The sequence below is a fragment of the Wyeomyia smithii genome, chromosome 3 (genome assembly GCF_029784165.1).
Source record: "Wyeomyia smithii strain HCP4-BCI-WySm-NY-G18 chromosome 3, ASM2978416v1, whole genome shotgun sequence".
Taxonomy (NCBI): Eukaryota; Metazoa; Arthropoda; class Insecta; order Diptera; family Culicidae; genus Wyeomyia; species Wyeomyia smithii.
The window spans coordinates 197,180,698-197,191,580 of NC_073696.1; positions in this window are offsets into that span (position 1 = coordinate 197,180,698).

Consider the following 10,883-nt stretch of genomic DNA (forward strand, 5'->3'; position numbering starts at 1 on the left):
TCTAATGAGAGTGCTTTTTGATATTTTTTGATGTTCATAGTTTCATAACGAGTTACCTGTTCCATGCTAGTCCAAATAAATACAGTTTTGTGACCTATTTTTTGGTTTCTAGTCTCTCTTTTTTACACAGTTTACCAAATGCAATACAATAAATGTATTTTATTAAATCAAAATGCATATTACATTTGTTTAATTAAATAGTTTGATATTATAAAAGATTACTTGACATACGGGTTTTTAATGCAATGCAACCATCAGTAACTTCTTGGTATGATTACTAACATTGATTTATAATTTCTAAAAATTTATATTTTCAGCATACAGATGAGCGAAAATTGTTTTCAGTGAATCTATACCAAGTTGATGTCTCAGAAGCAAAAAATATTTTATATATATCGTGCACGATATGAAATACAATAAAATATATGCGATTTCTTTTCGATACGATATTAGTTTCCATTATTCATCTTATTAAGACGCGGAGAATGCACGGATCAAAACCAAATTTCCACGAAATCATTGGAAAATAATATACATATTCCTATCTGCTCTTATGGGATCGACCAGCAATGGAGTATAGTTAACTTAGCAAAATCTATCCGATATTTCATAAAAAAAACCTAAATTTATCCACCTAGCGGTGAGACCCAGCCTTTCTCCTTCGAACTTATAATTTGTTAAAATAGATTTACTCCAACACTTAAAAATACACCTTGATTATTTCTGCTGGATTTGTTATTCATTCTAAACAACAAATTTTTGGTAGCCAACAGCACAACTATACCGAACATTTAAAATTTAACATATCATCGGCTTCGTGCAACACTGGCACAACTCAAAATCTTGCATTTTTGAGTTTTTGATGGCAAACGATGCCAAATACTGTTGAGTTTCATGACACGAAATCCCATTTCGAAAATCACAAAAAATTCCAGAGTTATGAGTAGAAGTGCCTTTGCTGCACAAATCCAAATTTCTCCATAAAGTTAGTAAAAATAAGGTTTTAACTTGGACAGTGTGGGCACGTAATATGTGAGTAATAGACCCAAAGGTGTTAAATAAGGATTGGTAATCTTAAACTTCAAAGATTTCTTGAAAATCGAAAAATTAATTTTTGACGCAAATTTTCAAACGCGTTGTTCTCGAAACTATGTTTTTTGAGTTGTGACAGTGTTGCACGAAACCGACGATATGAATATAAATTAACACATATACATGCAAATAACATTAAATTCTTTCAACTATATGATGCGATATTGTTTTTTTTTAGTTTTTAAATAGTTTATTTGACACGGCACGATACAATTTATGTTTAACTGAGCCAAGTACATTTTTTTTTAAATTCTAAACTAGCAGGGAAAAGAGGTAGGCCTTTTTTTATTCTCGCGGCCGACTACGAGCTAGTGGGGATTTAAGGTGAGAGGAGGGGTGTTACAATTTTGTTTTTAACTATACAGAATGTATTCATTTGGACGTGGCTAACCAGTGATGTTCTATTTGAGCAATTTTGGTCTGAGGTGTCTGCGTAAACATAAAGATGCCGAGTCTTCGTTTGAGTGTCTCCAGCCGGGTGTATCATTCTCTTTCAGTTTGTGACAGAAATTGTATTCTAGCAAATAGATAAAAGAAATCAAATTTTAATGCCAGCATTTTTTATAAACCCGTATAGCTGTGTCATGTACTGGAGATCACCGCTGCCCAGAATGTCTCTAACGGGTACGTTCGGTTGTTTTCCTCGGGCCCGAAGGGAATCTATAAGCTCAGACCTAACACCACAGTATTCGGTACACGACCAAACAACATGCTCGATGTCATGGTAGCCATCGCCACAAACGCAGTGATTACTGTCTACAAGCCCTATACGAAAGAGATGCGTGTTTAACGTATAGTGATTGGACATAAGTCTGGACATCACGCGAATGAAGTCCCGACCTACATCCAACCCCTTGAACCATGCTTTCGTCGATACCTTAGGAAAAATGGAATGTAGCCACCGTCCCATTTCATCTGAGTTCCATGATGATTGCCAACTGTTGAGTGTTCTCTGACGCAAAATGCTATAAAATTCATCATAAGCAGTTGGTCTTACATAAATATCGCCATCAATAGCACCCACCTTAGCTAAAGCGTCAGCCTTTTCATTGCCCGGAATGGAACAATGAGAAGGGACCCACGCTAAGGTAACCCGGTAATTTTTATCTGTTAAAGCACTTAAAAACCGCCGTATTTTCCCCAAGAAATACGGGGTGTGCTTCACAGTCTTCATCGATCGCAGAGCCTCAATGGCACTGAGACTGTCTGTGAAGATGAAGTAGTGGTCTATGGGCAGGGTTTCGATGATCCCAAGAGAGTACTGAATGGCAGCAAGTTCTGCGACGTACACGGAAGCAGGAGCATCGAGTTTGTAGGAGGCGGTAAAATTTTCGTGGAAAACACCGAAGCCAGTGGACTCATCTAGATTAGATCCGTCAGTGTAAAACCTTTTATCATAACTAACATGTTTAAACTTATTGGAAAAAAATCTTAGGGATCTCTTGGGGTCGCAATTGATCCGGGATACCAGAAATATCTTGTGTCATGGTGGTGTCGAAGAATATAGCATTATTAGAAGTATCTAAAAGTGCGACATTGGAGGAATCGTATGAAGAAGGATTAATATATTGAGCCATATAGTCAAAATATAAAGTCATAAATCTGGATTGAGATTGAAGGTCGACCAACCTCTCGAAATTTTTAATTACTAATGGGTTCATAACAGTGCATCGAATTAGCAACCGGTATGAGAGATTCCAAAAACGATGTTTCAACGGAAGAATACCCGCTAGCACTTCAAGACTCATCGTATGGGTCGACTGCATGCAACCTAAGGCAATACGCAAACAACGATATTGTATTCGTTCCAGTTTGATCAAATGTGTGTTTGCTGCGGAGCGGAAGCAGAAACACCCGTACTCAATTACAGACAATATCGTGGTTTGGTAAAGCCTTAGAAGGTCTCCTGGGTGGGCTCCCCACCAGGTTCCGGTAATCGTACGAAGAAAATTAATCCTCTGTTGGCATTTTCGTGTCAGATACCTAATATGGCAAGCCCAGGTGCATTTGGAGTCGAACCAGACCCCGAGATATTTAGCGACTAAAACCTGAGTGATTGTTTTACCCGTTAGTAGGAGCTGCAGCTTAGCTGGGTTATGCTTCCTAAAAAAAACGACCAGCTCAGTTTTCTCCGGAGAGAATTCGATACCCAGCTTAAGTGCCCATTCAGACAAATTGTCTAAGGTATCTTGCAATGGACCTTGCAGATCGTTAGCCTCGCTTCCAGTAATGGATACAACGCTATCGTCTGCAAGTTGCCGTAGCGTGCATGAATTTGCAAGACATTTATCGATGTCATTGACGTAAAAATTATATAAGAGTGTCATAACCGATTCGAGTCTGTCCGTCGAGTGTATACTGGAAAGTGCCAAAGGGTACTTTAAAAAACAAAACCTGTCCCGATGTAAAGGTGCTCGACTGCAAGCAATTGCGGTCAGCATCGATCATCGGTGGCAAAACAGTATACACCCCGTCAGACTCGTTTCGAGTTACGTTCGCCGGGTTAGCGCTACCAAGCCACGTCTCGATCCACCGGGTTCGTCTCCCTGTGCGATTATATGTGCCTCGCGTCATGAACTGCCTGAATTGTAAGCAGTTAGGCCACACCGCCGCCTATTGCTGCAATAAGGCACGTTGTGGCAAGTGTGGGGAGAATCATGCGGATGATTCCTGCAGTAAAAATGCTGAAAAATGCATTCACTGTGGGGAGAGTCAGCATGAGCTCTCGACATGTGCGGTGTACATGCAGCGCAGGGATAAAATAAAGAGGTCTCTCAAAGAGCGTTCGAAGCGTTCTTACGCTGAGATGCTGAAGAAGACCGTTACCACTTCTCCCATTACATCAAACCCTTATGATCTGTTGTCCTCTGATGAAACCGATTCTGACGATTCACCAGCGGGAAAATCTTACGCCAATCCTGGGGAGTCTAGAAAGAGGAAAAATATTTCCTCTCCTAAACTTCCCAGAAAAGGTCCTAAGATTTCTCAAAGTGAAATGAAAGATACAAGCAAACCAAACAGTGCTGCGGAAAAACCGAAGCAAACTCCTCCTGGGCTTGCAAATTTAAAGTCCCAGAAGGAGTTCTCAGCACTGCCAGGAACATCTAAAACCCCAGTTGTTCCTTTTGCACATCCAGTTGATGAAACAAACTCTGGATTAGTGAAATTTTCTGACATTGTGGACTGGATTTTTGAAACTTTCAATGTACCCGATCCAATTAAAATTTTTCTTACAGCATTTCTCCCAACAGTTAGATCATTTTTGAAGCAGTTGACTGCCCAATGGCCCCTCCTTGCAGCGATTGTATCCTTCGATGCCTAATTCAACTGCATATATGAAGGATTCTATCTCTGTCTTACAGTGGAATTGTAGAAGTATTTTACCAAAAATTGGTTCGTTTAAAGTTTTGATAAATAAAAACAAATGCGATGCATTTTCCCTTTGTGAAACTTGGCTTACTTCAAATATTAATCTCTACTTCCATGATTTTAATATTATTCGCCTTGATCGAGACACCCCATATGGAGGAGTACTTTTAGGAATTAAAAAGTGCTATTCTTTCTATCGTATTAACCTCCCCTCGATTCCAGGCATCGAAGTTGTCGCATGTCAAAGACAATACAAGGTAAAGAGCTTTGTATTGCCTCAATATATATTCCTCCCAGAGCACAGGTTGGGCAACGGCTGCTCTTTGATTTAATAGAACTTCTTCCCTCGCCACGTTTGATTTTGGGAGACTTCAACTCTCATGGCGTGGCTTGGGGTTCCCCATTACAATGATAACCGCCCCCCTTTATCTATAACCTTTGCGATGACGTCGACATGACTATTTTAAACAACGGCGAAATGACACGTATCCCGAAACCTCCAGCGCGCCCAAGCGCTTTGGATCTATCCTTATGTTCGACGTCGCTACGGTTGGATTGCACATGGAAGGTAATCCTCGATCCTCACGGTGGCGACCATTTGCCTATTCTTATTTCAATTAATAACGGGTCAACTCGCATGCGACCAGTTGACATTCCGTATGACCTCACACGGAATGTCGATTGGAAGTTATACGAGGAAATGATTTCAAAAGCGGTCGAGTCGATTCAACATCATCCACCACTTGAAGAATACAAACTCCTCGTGGGGAGGTTGTATTCCGGGCTTGATTCTCGACGCCGCGTTGCAAGCCCAAACGACGAAATATCCCGGCGTAACGATTAAAGAACGGCCTCCCACTCCGTGGTGGGTCCAAGAGTGCTCCGATGTCTACACGCAAAGATCCGACGCGTTTTTGGCCTACCAGAAGGGAGGTATACCTGGCGACTATTTACGGTATTCGGAGCTTGATACCAAGCTTAAAAGCTTGGCTAAAGCAAAGAAACGCGGATATTGGCGTCGGTTCGTGAACGAGACGTCGAGGGAGACATCGATGAGCACTCTTTGGAACACAGCCCGAAGAATGCGGAATCGCGTAACGGTCAACGAAAGCGAGGAGTCTTCAAGTCGGTGGATATTTGATTTTGCCAGGAAAGTATGTCCGGACTCTGTTCCTGCGCAAAACTTTGTTCGCGATGCGTCTCCGGGCCACGACGCGATAGAATCACCTTTTACGATGGCAGAATTTTCAGTTGCCCTTCTGTCCTGTAACAATAATGCGCCTGGGTTAGATAGAATCAAATTCAACTTGTTGAAGAATCTACCCGGCAATGCCAAGAGGCACTTGTTGAACTTGTTCAATAAGTTCCTGGAGCAAAACATTGCACCGCAGGATTGGAGGCAAGTGAAGGTGATCACCATCCAAAAACCAGGGAAACCAGCTTTTGATCACAACTCTTATAGGCCGATTGCAATGCTATCCTGTATCCGGAAATTGATGGAAAAAATGATACTCCGTCGTTTAGACCATTGGGTCGAATCAAATGACCTACTATCGGATACTCAATTTGGCTTCCGCCGTGCCAAAGGGACGAATGATTGTCTTGCGTTGCTTTCAACAGATATTCAGCTGGCATATGCTCGCAAAGAACAAATGGCGTCTGCGTTCTTGGACATTAAGGGGGCTTTTGATTCCGTTTCTATTGACATTCTTTCGGGCAAACTTCACCGACAAGGATTTTCTCCAATTTTAAACAATTTTTTGCACCATTTGTTGTCCGAAAAGCACATGCATTTTACGCACGGCGATTTGGCAACTTTTCGAATTAGCTACATGGGTCTTCCCCAGGGCTCATGTTTAAGCCCCCTTCTTTACAACTTTTATGTAAATGACATCGACGAATGTCTGGCAAATTCATGCACGATAAGACAACTTGCAGACGACAGTGTAATCTCTGTTACAGGAGCCAAAGCTGCCGATTTGCAAGGACCATTGCAAGATACCTTGGACAATTTGTCTGCTTGGGCTTTACAGCTAGGTATCGAATTCTCTCCGGAGAAGACTGAGATAGTAGTTTTTTCTAGGAAGCATGAACCTGCTCAGCTTCAAACACAATTAATGGGTAAAACGATTTCTCAGGTTTTGGTACACAAATATCTTGGTATCTGGTTCGACTCTAAAGGCACCTGGGGTTGTCACGTGAGGTATCTGATGAAAAAATGTCAACAAAGAGTGAATTTTCTTCGTACAATAACCGGACAATGGTGGGGAGCCCATCCAGGAGACCTTTTAAGGCTTTACCAAACAACGATATTGTCTGTTATTGAATACGGGTGTTTCTGCCTCCGCTCCGCAGCAAACACACATTTGATCAAACTGGAGCGAATACAATATCGTTGTTTGCGTATCGCCTTAGGTTGCATGCAGTCGACCCATACGATGAGTTTGGAGGTCTTAGCTGGAGTACCACCATTGAAAAACCGCTTCTGGAGCCTGTCTTCTCGTATTCTTATCAAATGTGAGGTCTTGAACCGTCCCGTGATTGAAAATTTTGAAAGGTTAATCGAACTTAATTCTCAAACCCGTTTTATGACATTGTATTTCCATCACATGTCCCAAAATATTAACCCTTCTTCGAATATTCCAAATCGTGTCGACTTATCAAATACTTCTGATTCTACTGTGTTTTTCGATACATCTATGATAGAAGAAACTCGTGGAATCCCGGATCATTTACGCGTGCAGCAGATCCCCAAAATTTTTTCCAATAAATATCGAAACATCAACGGCAACAATATGTTCTACACTGACGGATCCCTTATTGATGGGTCCACTGGCTTCGGTATTTTCAATAACAATTTAACCGTCTCCCATAAGCTCGATAATCCTGCTTCTGTTTACGTCGCAGAATTGGCTGCAATTAAGTACACCCTAGGGATTATCGAAAAAATGCCCACGGACCATTATTTCATCTTTACGGACAGTCTCAGTTCCATTGAGGCTCTCCGATCGATGAAAGATGTTAAGCACTCTCCGTTTTTCCTGGGGAAAATACGGGAACATCTGAGTGCTTTATCCGAAAAATCGTTTCAGATTACCTTAGCGTGGGTCCCTTCTCACTGCTCGATACCGGGCAATGAGAAAGCGGACTCTTTGGCTAAGATGGGCGCAACAAACGGTGATATTTATGAAAGACCAATTGCTTTTAATGAATTTTTCGCACTTGTACGTCAGAATACGATCATCAGTTGGCAAAATGCTTGGACCAGAGGGGAATTGGGAAGGTGGTTACATTCCATAATCCCCAAAGTATCGACGAACCCGTGGTTCAAGGGGTTGGATGTAGGTCGGGATTTCATTTGCGTGATGTCCCGGCTTATGTCCAATCACTATAGATTTGACGCGCATCTCCGTCGTGTTGAGCTCGGGGAAAGTGGTATCTGTGCCTGTGGTGAGGGTTATCACGACATAGAGCATGTGGTTTGGTCATGCCCTGTACACCGTGACGCCAGGTCTAAATTAATAGCTTCCCTGCAGGCCGAAAGTAGGCAGCCGGCTGTTCCTGTTCGTGATGTCTTGGCGAGCCGTGACCTATCCTACATGTCCCTTATATACGTTTTCCTGAAATCCATCCACGCCCCAGTTTAATCCTATTCCCTTCCGCCTACATCCAACCAAACGACAAGAACACGTTAAGACCCCGGATCCGGAAACAGCAACTAGACCCGCACGATACTCTCAGGTCCCGAGGGAGACAACCCAATATGCCAGTCCGTAATATCTTGGCCCAGCAGCGGAACATATTCAATATGCTGCTTACCTATGGCGATGGAAAACCATCAAACAACAAATCAGTGCTTTTAATGCAAAATATTCTAGCTTTAAGTTAGATTTAGTTTCAGCTCGTAGTCGGCAGCGAGGATAAAAAATTTGCTTTTAGTTATTAAGATACTTTAGAAAGTAAGCTACCAGATATAATTGGCGCCGTTAAACATTAAATTGTATTTGTGCCGTGTCAAAAAAATTATAGATGAAGAAAAAAAAATAATAATAATAATAATAGTAATAATAATTATAATAATAACAATAATAATAATACTATTAATAATAATGATAAAAATTCAAAAGTGAATACTTCACCGAACGTCTAAGTCACGACCTCACGGCTGATAGTTGAATTAATCGAGTGTCTCCGCAGAACAAACAATGACGATCCAGCTTCGTGTTGTAACACAGTGGCTGTATCTTACACTCGACCTTGTAGATGCCACTTGTAGTTGACTTCCACTCGCTCGATCGTATGTAGGTCCGTGCTGCTAGCGGGGTAACAGCGGTGCGGGAGAATTATTCTTGCTGATATATCAGCTGCGTATCAGATCACTGGCGGGGTAGCCTGCCCCTACCAGTGTGCAGAAGATGTTTCTGCCGATAAACTGCAGGCTATTGTTATCGCACAACACAAGAACTAATCGAAAAAAAAACGCCCGTACGATAACTCGTGTATTGTTATTTTGCGAATCAAACGGAGATAAACAATTTGCGTCTAATCAAGACGAAAGCAAAACAACGAATGGATATAATTCATGTTGCATATGACTTCTTTGAAAGTAAACATTTGATGTGAAAATGAAGTGCGTTTATAACAAATGTAACAGCAATTGGCGAAGGACAAAGAAACAAACAAGTTTACTCCGGTTTCCAATAAATGCGGAGATTAGAGGAAAATGGTTAAAGTTTTGCGAGTTACCTGATAATTCATTTATTCGTTGAAAGAGAAAATTATAAAAGAAATCATTTTGTTTCGGTTGAGCATTTCCCGTACAATAGTACAGCGTAAAAAGCGACAGGACAGCAAATCTATGGCAGTATAATGTTATCAATAAACAATTAATTATAAAAAGAGCACGTTATTGATGCGACGAAAGAAAATATTCCTTGTGATTTTCTCACATGTATAAATTTAACATTATTGTGATGTCATTAATTCATTACAATAACTATTCTCAAAAATATAGCAATTGTCACAAAAAGTCCAATTATTGAGTCTAATTTATTCTGTATCTTTTTACGGCACGATTACAATACTTCAAATGCGAAAATCGAAGCACTATCGACTATAGTCACTGTATACTTTACTTGTCTGGCGGACTGGATTTCGGGAACCAGTGTGAACTGTCAAAACGGGACCCAGTCGATAGTGCTTCGATTTTCGCATTTGAAGTATTGTAATCGTGCCGTAAAAAGATACAGAATAAATTAGACTCAATAATTGGACTGTTTGTGACAATTGCTATTTTTTTGAGAATAGTTATTGTAATGAATTAATGACATCACAATAATGTTAAATTTATACATGTGAGATAATCACAAGGAATATTTTCTTTCGTCGCATCAATAACGTGCTCTTTTTATAATTAATTGTATATTGATAACATTATACTGCCATAGATTTGCTGTCCTGTCGCTTTTCACGCTGTACTATTGTACGGGAAATGCTCAATCGAAACAAAATGATTTTTTTTATAATTTTCTCTTTCAACGTATAAATGAATTATCAGGTAACTCGCAAAATTTTAACCATTTTCCTCTAATCTCCGCATTCTTTGGAAACCGGAGTAAACTTGTTTGTTTCTTTGTCCTTCGCCAATTGCTGTTACATTTGTTATAAACGCACTTCATTTTCACATCAAACGTTTACTTTCAAAGAAGTCATATGCAACATGAATTATATCCAGTGGTGTCAGGATTTTAATGAGAAAAAGCGGGTTGCCAGTTGCATGGTTCCCCACTCCGCCAGACTAGTAAAATACAGTGACTATACTATCGACTGGTTTCCGTTTTGACAGTTCACACTGGTTCCCGAAATCCAGTCCGCCAGACTAGTAAAGTATACAGTGACTATAGTTATGACGGGTTCTTTGCTGCAGCATCAATACCCGCGCTACATTCTTCTTATCTAGAAACGTTTGACAATCCTCGTCAAAGCAGCCGTTACGTCGAATCCTCTTGACGAATCCAGCAGCCCTTCCGCTGCGTTGTTGAAAGCTGCTTTCATAGTACTCCAGATGGTCGTCGGTAAGCTTTCCCTCATCCGACAACGCTGCCTCAAGATTTTGCGCGTACTCTGCAGCGATTTCAGGGGATTTAAGTCGTTCCAGATCATACCGTGGCCGCGACGGTAGCGGATGTTGTTGACAACCAAAAATTTTTGGCGCATTTTGATCATCAGGAGACAATGGTTAGAATCGACGTTTGCATAACGATAGGTTCGGATGTCGACAACATCCGAGAAGCGCTTTCCGTCAATCAAAACGTGGTCGATTTGTGTATTAGTCTGTTGTGGTGATCTCTAGGTGTACGGTCTATGATCATTAACTTGCACATTCTGTTGTCGATTTGCGACTACCCAATCACGTACTTCTC